Source organism: Schistocerca piceifrons, chromosome 6, assembly GCF_021461385.2.
Source record: "Schistocerca piceifrons isolate TAMUIC-IGC-003096 chromosome 6, iqSchPice1.1, whole genome shotgun sequence".
Lineage (NCBI taxonomy): Eukaryota > Metazoa > Arthropoda > Insecta > Orthoptera > Acrididae > Schistocerca > Schistocerca piceifrons.
This window is the reverse complement of record NC_060143.1, coordinates 466886297-466897035: the sequence shown is the minus strand read 5'-3', so window position 1 is coordinate 466897035 and position 10739 is coordinate 466886297. Positions and strand designations below refer to the sequence as shown.

The 10739-nt window shown below is 46.5% G+C and overlaps 1 pseudogene; it reads right to left on the bottom strand.

Annotated features, from left to right (window-relative positions):
• Positions 1 to 9875: 9875 nt before the first annotated feature.
• On the bottom strand, positions 9876 to 9993 carry LOC124803691 (annotated as a pseudogene).
• Positions 9994 to 10739: the final 746 nt, after the last annotated feature.

The following is a 10739-nucleotide window of genomic DNA, read 5'->3' as shown; positions in this document are numbered from 1 at the left end:
GACTTTCTGCTGTGGTCATCAGTCCCCTAGAACTTACAACTACTTAAACCTAATTAACCTAAGGACATCACACACATCCATGCCCGAGGCAGGATTCGAACCTGCGACCGTAGTGGTCGCGCGGTTCCAGACTGTAGCGCCTAGAACCGCTCGGCCAACACGGTCGACCTCTCCCAATTGCTTGCCCCTACTTTCCTCAGAATTTCGAACATCTTAGGCCATTCTACATTGTCGAATGCTTTTTGCAGATCGACATATCCTACGAACGTGACTCGATTTTTCTTTAGTCTTGCTTTCATTGTCAGCGGAACGTCAGAACTGCCTCTCTGGTGGCTTTACTTTTCCTCAAGCCAAACTGATCGTCATCCAACACAACCTCAGCTTTCTTTTCCATTCTTCTTTACATTACTCTTGTCAGCAACTTGGATGCATGAGCTGCTTTAAATTTTAGTGTACTCTACATCTACATTTATACTCCGCAAGCCACCTAGCGGTGTGTGGCGGACGACACTTTACGTGCCACTGTCATTACCTCCCTTTGCTATTCCAGTCACGTATGGTTCGCGGGAAGAACGACTGCCGGAAAGCCTCCGTGCGCGCTCAAATCTCTCTAATTTTACATTCGTCATCTCCTCGGGAGGTACACTCCTGGAAATGGAAAAAAGAACACATTGACACCGGTGTGTCAGACCCACCATACTTGCTCCGGACACTGCGAGAGGGCTGTACAAGCAATGATCACACGCACGGCACAGCGGACACACCAGGAACCGCGGTGTTGGCCGTCGAATGGCGCTAGCTGCGCAGCATTTGTGCACCGCCGCCGTCAGTGTCAGCCAGTTTGCCGTGGCATACGGAGCTCCATCGCAGTCTTTAACACTGGTAGCATGCCGCGACAGCGTGGACGTGAACCGTATGTGCAGTTGACGGACTTTCAGCGAGGGCGTATAGTGGGCATGCGGGAGGCCGGGTGGACGTACCGCCGAATTGCTCAACACGTGGGACGTGAGGTCTCCACAGTACATCGATGTTGTCGCCAGTGGTCAGCGGAAGGTGCACGTGCCCGTCGACCTGGGACTGGACCGCAGCGACGCACGGATGCACGCCAAGACCGTAGGATCCTACGCAGTGCCGTAGGGGACCGCACCGCCAATTCCCAGCAAATTAGGGACACTGTTGCTCCTTGGGTATCGGCGAGGACCATTCGCAACCGTCTCCATGAAACTGGGCTACGGTCCCGCACACCGTTAGGCCGTCTTCCGCTCACGCCCCAACATCGTGCAGCCCGCCTCCAGTGGTGTCGCGACAGGCGTGAATGGAGGGACGAATGGAGACGTGTCGTCTTCAGCGATGAGAGTCACTTCTGCCTTGGTGCCAATGATGGTCGTATGCGTGTTTGGCGCCGTGCAGGTGAGCGCCACAATCTGGACTGCATACGACCGAGGCACACAGGGCCAACACCCGGCATCATGGTGTGGGGAGCGATCTCCTACACTGGCCGTACACCACTGGTGATCGTCGAGGGGACACTGAATAGTGCACGGTACATCCAAACCGTCATCGAACCCATCGTTCTACCATTCCTAGACCGGCAAGGGAACTTGCTGTTCCAACAGGACAATGCACGTCCGCATGTATCCCGTGCCACCCAACGTGCTCTAGAAGGTGTAAGTCAACTACCCTGGCCAGCAAGATCTCCGGATCTGTCCCCCATTGAGCATGTTTGGGACTGGATGAAGCGTCGTCTCACGCGGTCTGCACGTCCAGCACAAACGCTGGTCCAACTGAGGCGCCAGGTGGAAATGGCATGGCAAGCCGTTCCACAGGACTACATCCAGCATCTCTACGATCGTCTCCATGGGAGAGTAGCAGCCTGCATTGCTGCGAAAGGTGGATATACACTGTACTAGTGCCGACATTGTGCATGCTCTGTTGCCTGTGTCTATGTGCCTGTGGTTCTGTCAGTGTGATCATGTGATGTATCTGACCCCAGGAATGTGTCAATAAAGTTTCCCCTTCCTGGGACAATGAATTCACGGTGTTCTTATTTCAATTTCCAGGAGTGTATAAGTAGGGGGAAGCAATATATTCGATACCTCATCCAGAAACTCAGCCTCTCGAAACCTGGACAGCTACACCGCGATGCAGAGCACCTCTCTTGCAGAGTCTGCCACTTGAGTTTGCTAAACATTTCCGTAACGCTATCACGCTTATCAAATAACCCTGTGACGAAACGCGCCGCTCTTCTTTGGACCTTCTCTATCTCCTCTGTCAATCCGACCTGGTACGGATCCCACACTGATGAGCAATACTCAAGTATAGGTCGAACGAGTGTTTTGTAAGCCACCTCCTTTGTTGATGGACTACATATTCTAAGGACTCTCCCAATGAATCTCAACCTGGCACCCACCTTACCAACAATTAATTTTATATGATCATTCCACTTTAAATCTTTCCGTACGCATACTCCCAGACATTTTACAGAAGTAGCTGCTAGTGTTTGTTCCGGTATCATATAATCATACAATAAAGTATCCTTCTTTCTATGTATTCGCAATTCATTACATTTGTCTATGTTAAGGGTCAGTTGCCACTCCCTCCACCAAGTGCCTATCCGCTGCAGATCTTCCTGCATTTCGCTGCAATTTTCTAATGCTTCAACTTCTCTGTATACTACAGCACTGCTACAATGTGATGTGAGTCTATGTCTGCTGCTGAGCACGCTTTACAATCCAGTACCTGAATTCGGAATCTCTGTCTGACCATGATGTAATCTAACTGAAATCTTTCCGTATCTCACGGCCTTTCCAAGTATACTTTTCCTCTTGTAATTCTTGAACAGAGTATTCGCTATTACTATCTGTAATTTAGTGCAGAACTCAGTCTTTCTGCTGTCTCATTCCTAGTACCAAGGCCATTTCTTGTACTCCCTCTACAACAGCATTTCGATCCCCCTTGACCATTTGATTTTCATCTTCATTTATGTACTGATTTAACCATTCAATATCCTCATATACTTTCTCTTCCTCTTCATCTTCGGCCTGCGACGTTGGCACTCATATCTGATCTATCGTTGTCGTGTTGGATTGCTGGCGATTCTGTTGATAACAACCCTATCACTAAACTGTTCACAGGAACACACTCTCTGCCCTACCCTCCTATTCATAATTAATCCTACTCCCGCTATACCTTTTTCTGCAGCTGTTGATATTTCCCTGTTACTCGTCTCACCAGAAATCCTTGTTTTCACTTCACTGACCCTCACTGTGTATGGATTGAACCTTTGCATTACGCTCTTCAGATTTTCTAGTTTACCTACCACATTCAAAGTTCTGATACTCCATGCCCGAGTCGTACAACGTTATCCTTTCGTTGGTTATTCAATCTTTTTCTCATGGCAGTCCCCTCCCGGAAATCCGAACCAGGGACTACTACAGAATCGTTTGCCTGTGGAGAGGTAATCACAACAATTTTTCAATTACAGCCACATGTCCTCAGTATGTACATTATACGTTCTTAATGCAGTGTTTTCCATTGCCTTCCGCATCCTGTCGCGTTGATCATTTCTGATTCATCCACCTTTATGGGAAAGTCCAAAGGCAAGAGAGTGCTCTTAACCTCTGTCCGCTCCTCCGCGCTCGTTGATATGGCCGTTGGCTGAATGAGGGTTACGTCTTATGCCGGAAGTTTTCTGCCACCAATTTTGTTCATTTTTATTCAAAATTTAAGAGGTGGCAGGGTTCGAACCCCGTCCGAGAACGTTTTGACTACTAATCGAAGACGCTGTCTCCAGACTACGGGTGCACCAGTAGTGCTGCTATGAACTGAAACGGCACACCAGACCATCACCTCTGGTTGTCGAGCGGTATGGCGAGCTACACTCACTTTGCTACTCCACCAGAGTCCCAGGAGGCTCCAGACAAGTCTTCAACCTGGAATCTCATTGACGAGAGTAGAATTATCTTCAGGAATGAGTGCCTTTTGGAACTGAGCCCCGATGACTAGTGAAGACGTGTCTGGAGCAGTGGGATACCATCTTGACTGTTGACCACCTTACAGGCTGACAGTCCGGAGTGACGGTCCGGGCTGTCATTTCAGTTTATAGGAACACCGGTTTAGTTGTCATCCGAGGCTCCCTTATAGCACAGCGATACATCGACGACATTCTGTGCCACGCTCTGTTGCCCTTCATCCCAAGCCATCCTGGGCTTAGATGTCAGAGAGATAATGCCCGCCCATGTCCTCCTGAGGAATATTGTGTACAACTGGCGCTTAGGTCGTCAGAATCCCGAACTCTCTGCTGGGCTCGGGACCATATCGGTTGGACTCTAGATGGTTGAAAAACGATGGCGAGAGTTTCTGCTGCTTGTCTTCGTCCTTGCCAAATCCTGTCTTGGCCAGCAAGGTCGCCGGATCTCCCCCAAAATGGGAACGTTTGGAACATTATGGTAGGACCCACTAACCAGCTCGGGATTCTGACGACCTAAGCGCCAGTTGCACAGAATATGGCACGATATTCCTCAGGAGGACATCCAACAATTCTATAAATCAGTATCAAGCCGAATGACAGCTTGTATGAGGGCCAAACGTGGTCCAAGGCGTTGTTGACTTGCTCAGTTTATAAAGCTCTTTCCGTTGAATAACTGATCCAAATGTTTCTGAAATTGTTAGCATTTCTCTGTCTGCACAGGTATATCGTCCGCAGCCCGCGGTCTTGCGGTAGCGTTCTCGCTTCCCGGGCACGGGGTCCCGAGTTCGATTCCCGGCGCGGCGAGGGGTTTTTCCTGCCTCGAGATGACTGGGTGTTGTTGTGTCGTCTTCATCATCGTCAGTCATCCCCATTACGGTCGGAGGAAGGCAATGGCGAACCACCTCCGCTAGGACCTTGCCCAGTACGGTGCGGGTCTCCCGCATCGTTCCCTACGCTCTTCGTAGTATAGGACCTCATCAACATGTACATCACATCTACCGATTCCATTCCTGTACGGAAGTTCCTTTGTCGTGCTTTTTTTTTTCGAGTTTACATGTAAATGATGATACTTTATGTTACGAACAAATGTAGCTAATCTGACGCATTCTAACATTATATTCGCAAGGAACAAACGTTTTCAGCCCTCGAGGCCTGCTGCTGCCCTGACTGTAGCTCGCCACTCTGTTGCCGTTAGGAGCAGCGCCTCACTTATTTTATCAGAAGAGTGGGCGGCAGTGGCTCCGCCAGAAAATCGAAAAGAATAGAAATTTAGCATAAGCGTAATATTCGTTGCTGTATTTATTCTTGTACAGGCAGAAATAACCGAGAAAGAGACATAGGTTACATTCGCCAGGCATCTTTGCAGTTCAGACTAAGAGAAAAGGGGATATAATTGTTGGTTGGTGCAACTACCTTAGCGGAAAATAAACTTCTCTGGGTTCTTCGGACATTGCCTTGATTGCAACTCAGAAGGACGAAGAAGGAAGGGAATCTGAAAATGGCTACGGAGAAGACACTGCTGATTTCAAGAATAGTATGAAAAACACAGAAACCTTCATAGTCTTAGTCCAAGTATCAGCATAGGATTACAATAAGAAAAAAATAAGGGCAACAAATAGTCCCATAATTGTTCATGAAACAAGTGTTAAATCATTAAATGGAGGACGAAACGTACTCCTTTCGTACCTTCTGTACAATGAGTTGACGATCGTCATCGAATAGCGAAGCGCACATACGAAGGGCTTATTTCAATAGTGGTACAAGTCCATTAATTCCACTTTTCAGCCTACAATGCTTCTGAAATTAATGATCCAAACAAACAGAAAGAAAGGTTCATCTCTAGCAAGAAGCCATATGCTTGAATATTTCTGGCATCTCAACTGCAGATTTTTCAGCGCTCATTTAACTTTAGGACTCTGTATCTCAAAATGCACAAAAATGGACTTGTACCACTATTTAAATAAGCCCTTCATATACGGATGGTGGTACTATGGCCTACACAAGGAATGAGATGACAGTACATTAGTGGAGCTATCATATTCAAACATAACTCCTGTAACCGAAATTGCAGGAACGTTCTGGTACATTTGATGTTGATCGGATAGGATGAAATGGGTTTGCATTTGTGAAATAGTAAATTAGTATCATTGTCATTTCAGATCTGAAGATGTTTCTAGAGAAACCGAAACCGGTCATGTGAATAAACATTTTTGCAATCAAAACGGATTATAAGTAACATTTTATAGCCAGTGATTGCGGTATCCCATCAGACATTATGTCTGTTTTTGCAGAGATTGACAATATTTAACTTCAGTTTGCAAGAACGTGTCGCAAGCGATTGGCGACGTGCAAAGAGTCAGAGTCCTTCTCTATATACAATGTGCATACAAGCAATTAATATAACGCACACGTCTCAGTATAACAGTTAGGATGACGGCTCTACTAATGTGCGTCTGCGATTGTCCGGCCGAGGCAGGCAGGAGTGGCGCTTATGTTCTCTTCGTATAGAGGCCGTTCCTGTCGTGGTGAAGTCCTAGCGTACTATTGGCTGACCTCATCTCACAGTCCTCTCTGCTCTTGCGCTTCATCATCTTCGTGCCGGCGCAGTTAGTTACGCCGGAACAATATACATTTTCAGAAGTAGATTTTCACTCTGCAGCTGAGTGTGCGCTGATATGAAACTTCCTGGCAGATTAAAGCTGTGTGCCGGACCGAGACTCGAACTCGGGACCTTTGCCTTTCGCGGGAAAGTGCTCCACCAACTGAGCTACTCAAGCACGACTCACGCCCCGTCCTCACAGCTTTACTTCTGCCAGTACCTCGTCTCCTACCTTTCAAACTTTACAGAAGCTCTCCTGCGAGCCCTGCAGAACTAGCACTCCTGAAAGAAAGGATATTGCGGAGTCTTGGCTTAGCCACAGCCTGGGAGATGTTTCCAGAATTAGATTTTCACTCTGCAGCGGAGTGTGCGACTTGGCTTAGCCACAGCCTGGGGGATGTTTCCAGAATTAGATTATCACTCTGGAGCGGTGTGTGCGCTGATATGAAACTTCCTGGCAGATTAAAGCTGTGTGCCAGACCGAGACTCGAACTCGGGACCTTTGCATTTCGCGGGCAAGTGCTTTACCGACTGAGCTACCCAAGCACGACTCACGCCCCGTCCTCACAGCATTGGCAGGTAGGAGACGAGGTACTGGCAGAAGTAAAGCTGTGAGGACGGGGCGTGAGTCGTGCTTGGGTAGCTCAGTTGGTAGAGCACTTGCCCATGAAAGGCAAAGGTCCAGAGTTCGAGTCTCGGTCCGGCACACAGCTTTAATCTGCCAGGAAGTTTAATATACATTTTATTGCAATACTTTTTGTTTTTATGCTAATCTGCAAACGATATTGTTTACAACCAGTACTCTCTCGACTGCTTTTATCGAGCTAGATGGCGCAGTGGTTAGCACACTGAGGTCGCATTCGGGAGGACGACGGTTCAAACCTGCGCCCGGATATCCTGATGTAGGTTTTCCGTGATTTTCCTAAATCGCTTCAGGTAAATGCCGGGATGGGTCTTTTGAAAGGGCACGGCCGATTTCCTTCCCCGTTCTCCACTAATCCGAACTTGTGCTCCGTCTATAATGACGTCGTTGTCCACGGGACGTTAAACACAAAACTCTTCCCCCTCCTCCTCGACTGCTTTTCCACTCGTTGTTCATTACCTTCAGTTTCCATTATCGTGAGCAGAGAAATCGCAAACACAACTGAACGGCTACAGAGAACATTTTAGGGGATGAGTACATTTCCAGGAATATTCGGCAGATTCCAGTAATCGTAATCACTAGAATTTCGTAGGAAGACATTCATGCATAGTAACGTAGCAGATATCCATTGTGATTCACGTTACAGTCGGATAGCTGTTGTTAGAAGCAGCAGCTATCAAATAGACTCATACAGCGGTTATCGAATTCGTTTCCAATCACGTAACTAGTTTCATTCAGATTGGTCGGCCCTTTTTATTCCCAATCAATACCGATAATGGACCACGGCTCAAGCTGCCTTGCTCCAGTGAGCGCCAAAAGCACGCTGGTTTCTGTATTTACGGAAAAAAGGGGGGATATCGACCACAGCCGCAGGCTATTGTACTGCCTGACATCTCTGTGGCTGCGCCATCAAAGCGAGCTGTATACTGTACTCTTCCGCCTGGCGTATCGGGAGTCCAGTTTATCCGACTGCTGGGAAAGAGCCGAGATCCAGCGTTATACTTCTCATAAAGAAGGCTGTGTGCTGAATAGTTCTCACACAGGAAAAGTTTATTACCATAATCTTTTTCCTAACAACACAATCCATACATATGCTTAGAGCTGAAGGATTTAGATTACGACAAAGATTCGCACTATCTTCATGTGTGAGTTACTGAATTCATGTAAATACTTAGATCCAAAAAATAAGTAAAAGGGAAGAAACTTAACCTTAAATTACCTACAGATGAAATATTTTAATTTTTTAAACGTCAATAGTCATCTTGACATTTTATTACTTAGACAGAAAAAATTGCTAATTAAAGGAAAAGCCGGCCGCCGTGGCCGAGCGGTTCTAGGCGCTTCAGTCTTGAACCGCGCGACCGCTACGGTGGCAGGTTCGAATCCTGCCTCGGACATGGATGTTTGTGATGTCCTTAGGTTAGTTAGGTTTAAGTAGGTCCAAGTTCTAGGGAACTGATGACTCAGATGTTAAGTCCCATAGTGCTCAGAGCCATTTGAACCAAAGGAAAAGTTTTTGTTGAATTCGTATAACTAACAAGGGAACTTCCCCATCGCACCCCCTCAGATTTAGTTATAAGTTGGCACGGTGGATAGGCCTTGAAAAACTTAACACAGATCAATCGAGAAAACAGGTAGAAGTTGTGTGGAACTATCAAAAAAATAAGAAAAATATACAAACAGAGTAGTCCATGCGCAAGATAGGCAACATCAAGGATAGTGTGCGTTCAGGAGCGCCGTGGTCCCGTGGTTAGCGTGAGCAGCTGCAGAACAAGAGGTCCTTGGTTCAAGTCTTCCCTCGAGTGAAAAGTTGTGAATTTTTATTTTCAGACAGTTATTATCTGTCCGTCCTGTCGTCCAATGCAAGGTAACTGCGCCGTAGTATGGGGACGCTACACCTAAGCAAATATCGAAACAGGTAGAAGGTAGAAGAATCTTTTTACCCATTCGCCAAGTGCACAAGTTAGGTGGGTCGACAACATATTCCTGTCATGTGACGCTCATGCCGTCACCAGTGTCGTATAGACTATATCAGACGTGTTTTCCTGTGGAGGAATCGGTTGACCAAGGCGCTTCTGAGCGCATATTGTCCTTGATGTTGCCTATCTTGCGCATGGACTACTCAGTTTGTATATTTTGCTTATTTTTTTTCATAGTTCCACACAACTTCTTCGTGTTTCCTCGATTGATCTGTGTTCAGTTTTTCAAGGCCTATCCAATGTGCCAACTTATAACTAAATCTGAGGGGGGGTGCGATGGGGAGGTTCCCTTGTAAGAAGAAATGTCCCGTCGTATAACCAATACATGACGCGCTGAGTGGATACGTACTAAAGCAGTCCTAACTTAGCTCCCTGACTCTTCTCATTAGCCCAACCTACCACTGTTACTAAGGCTGTTGAATTACTAAAAATAATTTTACAAAATTAATTGAAGGAACACACGTTTTCTCTAACTGTAACTGGTAGTCAGGCCATGAAGGCCCAACGGTACCAACCGGCAACCGTGTCATCCTCAGCTGACAGACGTCACTGGATGCGGATATGGAGGGGCGAGTGGTCAGCACACCGCTCTCCCGGCCGTATGTCAGTTTCCGAGACGAGAGCCGCTACTTCCCAGTCAAGTAGCTCCTCAGTTTGCCTCACAAGGGCTGAGAGCACCCCGCTTGTCAACAGCGCTCGGCCGACCGGATGGTGACCCATCGAAGTGCTAGCCCAGCCCAACAGCGCTTAACTTCAGTGATCTGACGGGAACTGGTGCTACCATTGCGGCAAGGTCGTTGGCAAATGGTGAATATTAGGTAACAGCCACCCCACACTATCTATAACGCTGCGACAGGAAGAGTTCGAAATGCTGTCACACGTATGTAATACCATAGTACACAACACCTTCCTGGCCAATTTTAACTTGAAATATCACGCTCCTTTCACACACACAATGATTCCGATCAGACTACTGAAATCGTTTTGTGGCACTCTTATAAATGACCAGAATGAGCAGGCCAACACACACGTACTCACACTCGCTTTTACAAAACAGCATATACAAATATATACAGACATCAATGTTGCTTACTGAGAAGTTAAACAATTTGCTATTTTAAATGGATATGTGGGCAAGTTTCTTAGTTATGTTTGAGGCAATTTCCATTTCTGAAGCGTATTGATAGTTTGGTGTTGCCTAAGTGTGTGTGTGTGTACTTATTTCTCCGAAGTTCGTCAGCTGGATGTATAGCCTTTGTGGTATAATTTTCACATTCGATGAGGTAGTAACTGAAACCTACACCTTTCGGTTAATGCTATCTATATCGTTTAATGATTTTTTCACTTATTACATTATTGCGTGTAATGACTTCATCAGACAAAGTTCGGCGACAATATACGGCAAGAGTATTGACATTCACTTTCGTTACTGAAGTTTTAAATTTTCGTCTGATGATGGTAGTCTCCGAAACATGAAACGTGAACTAATGTCATTAATTTTTAAATATATCATTAGGGCCTCTAGACTGTAATATTTACAAAGTTCAT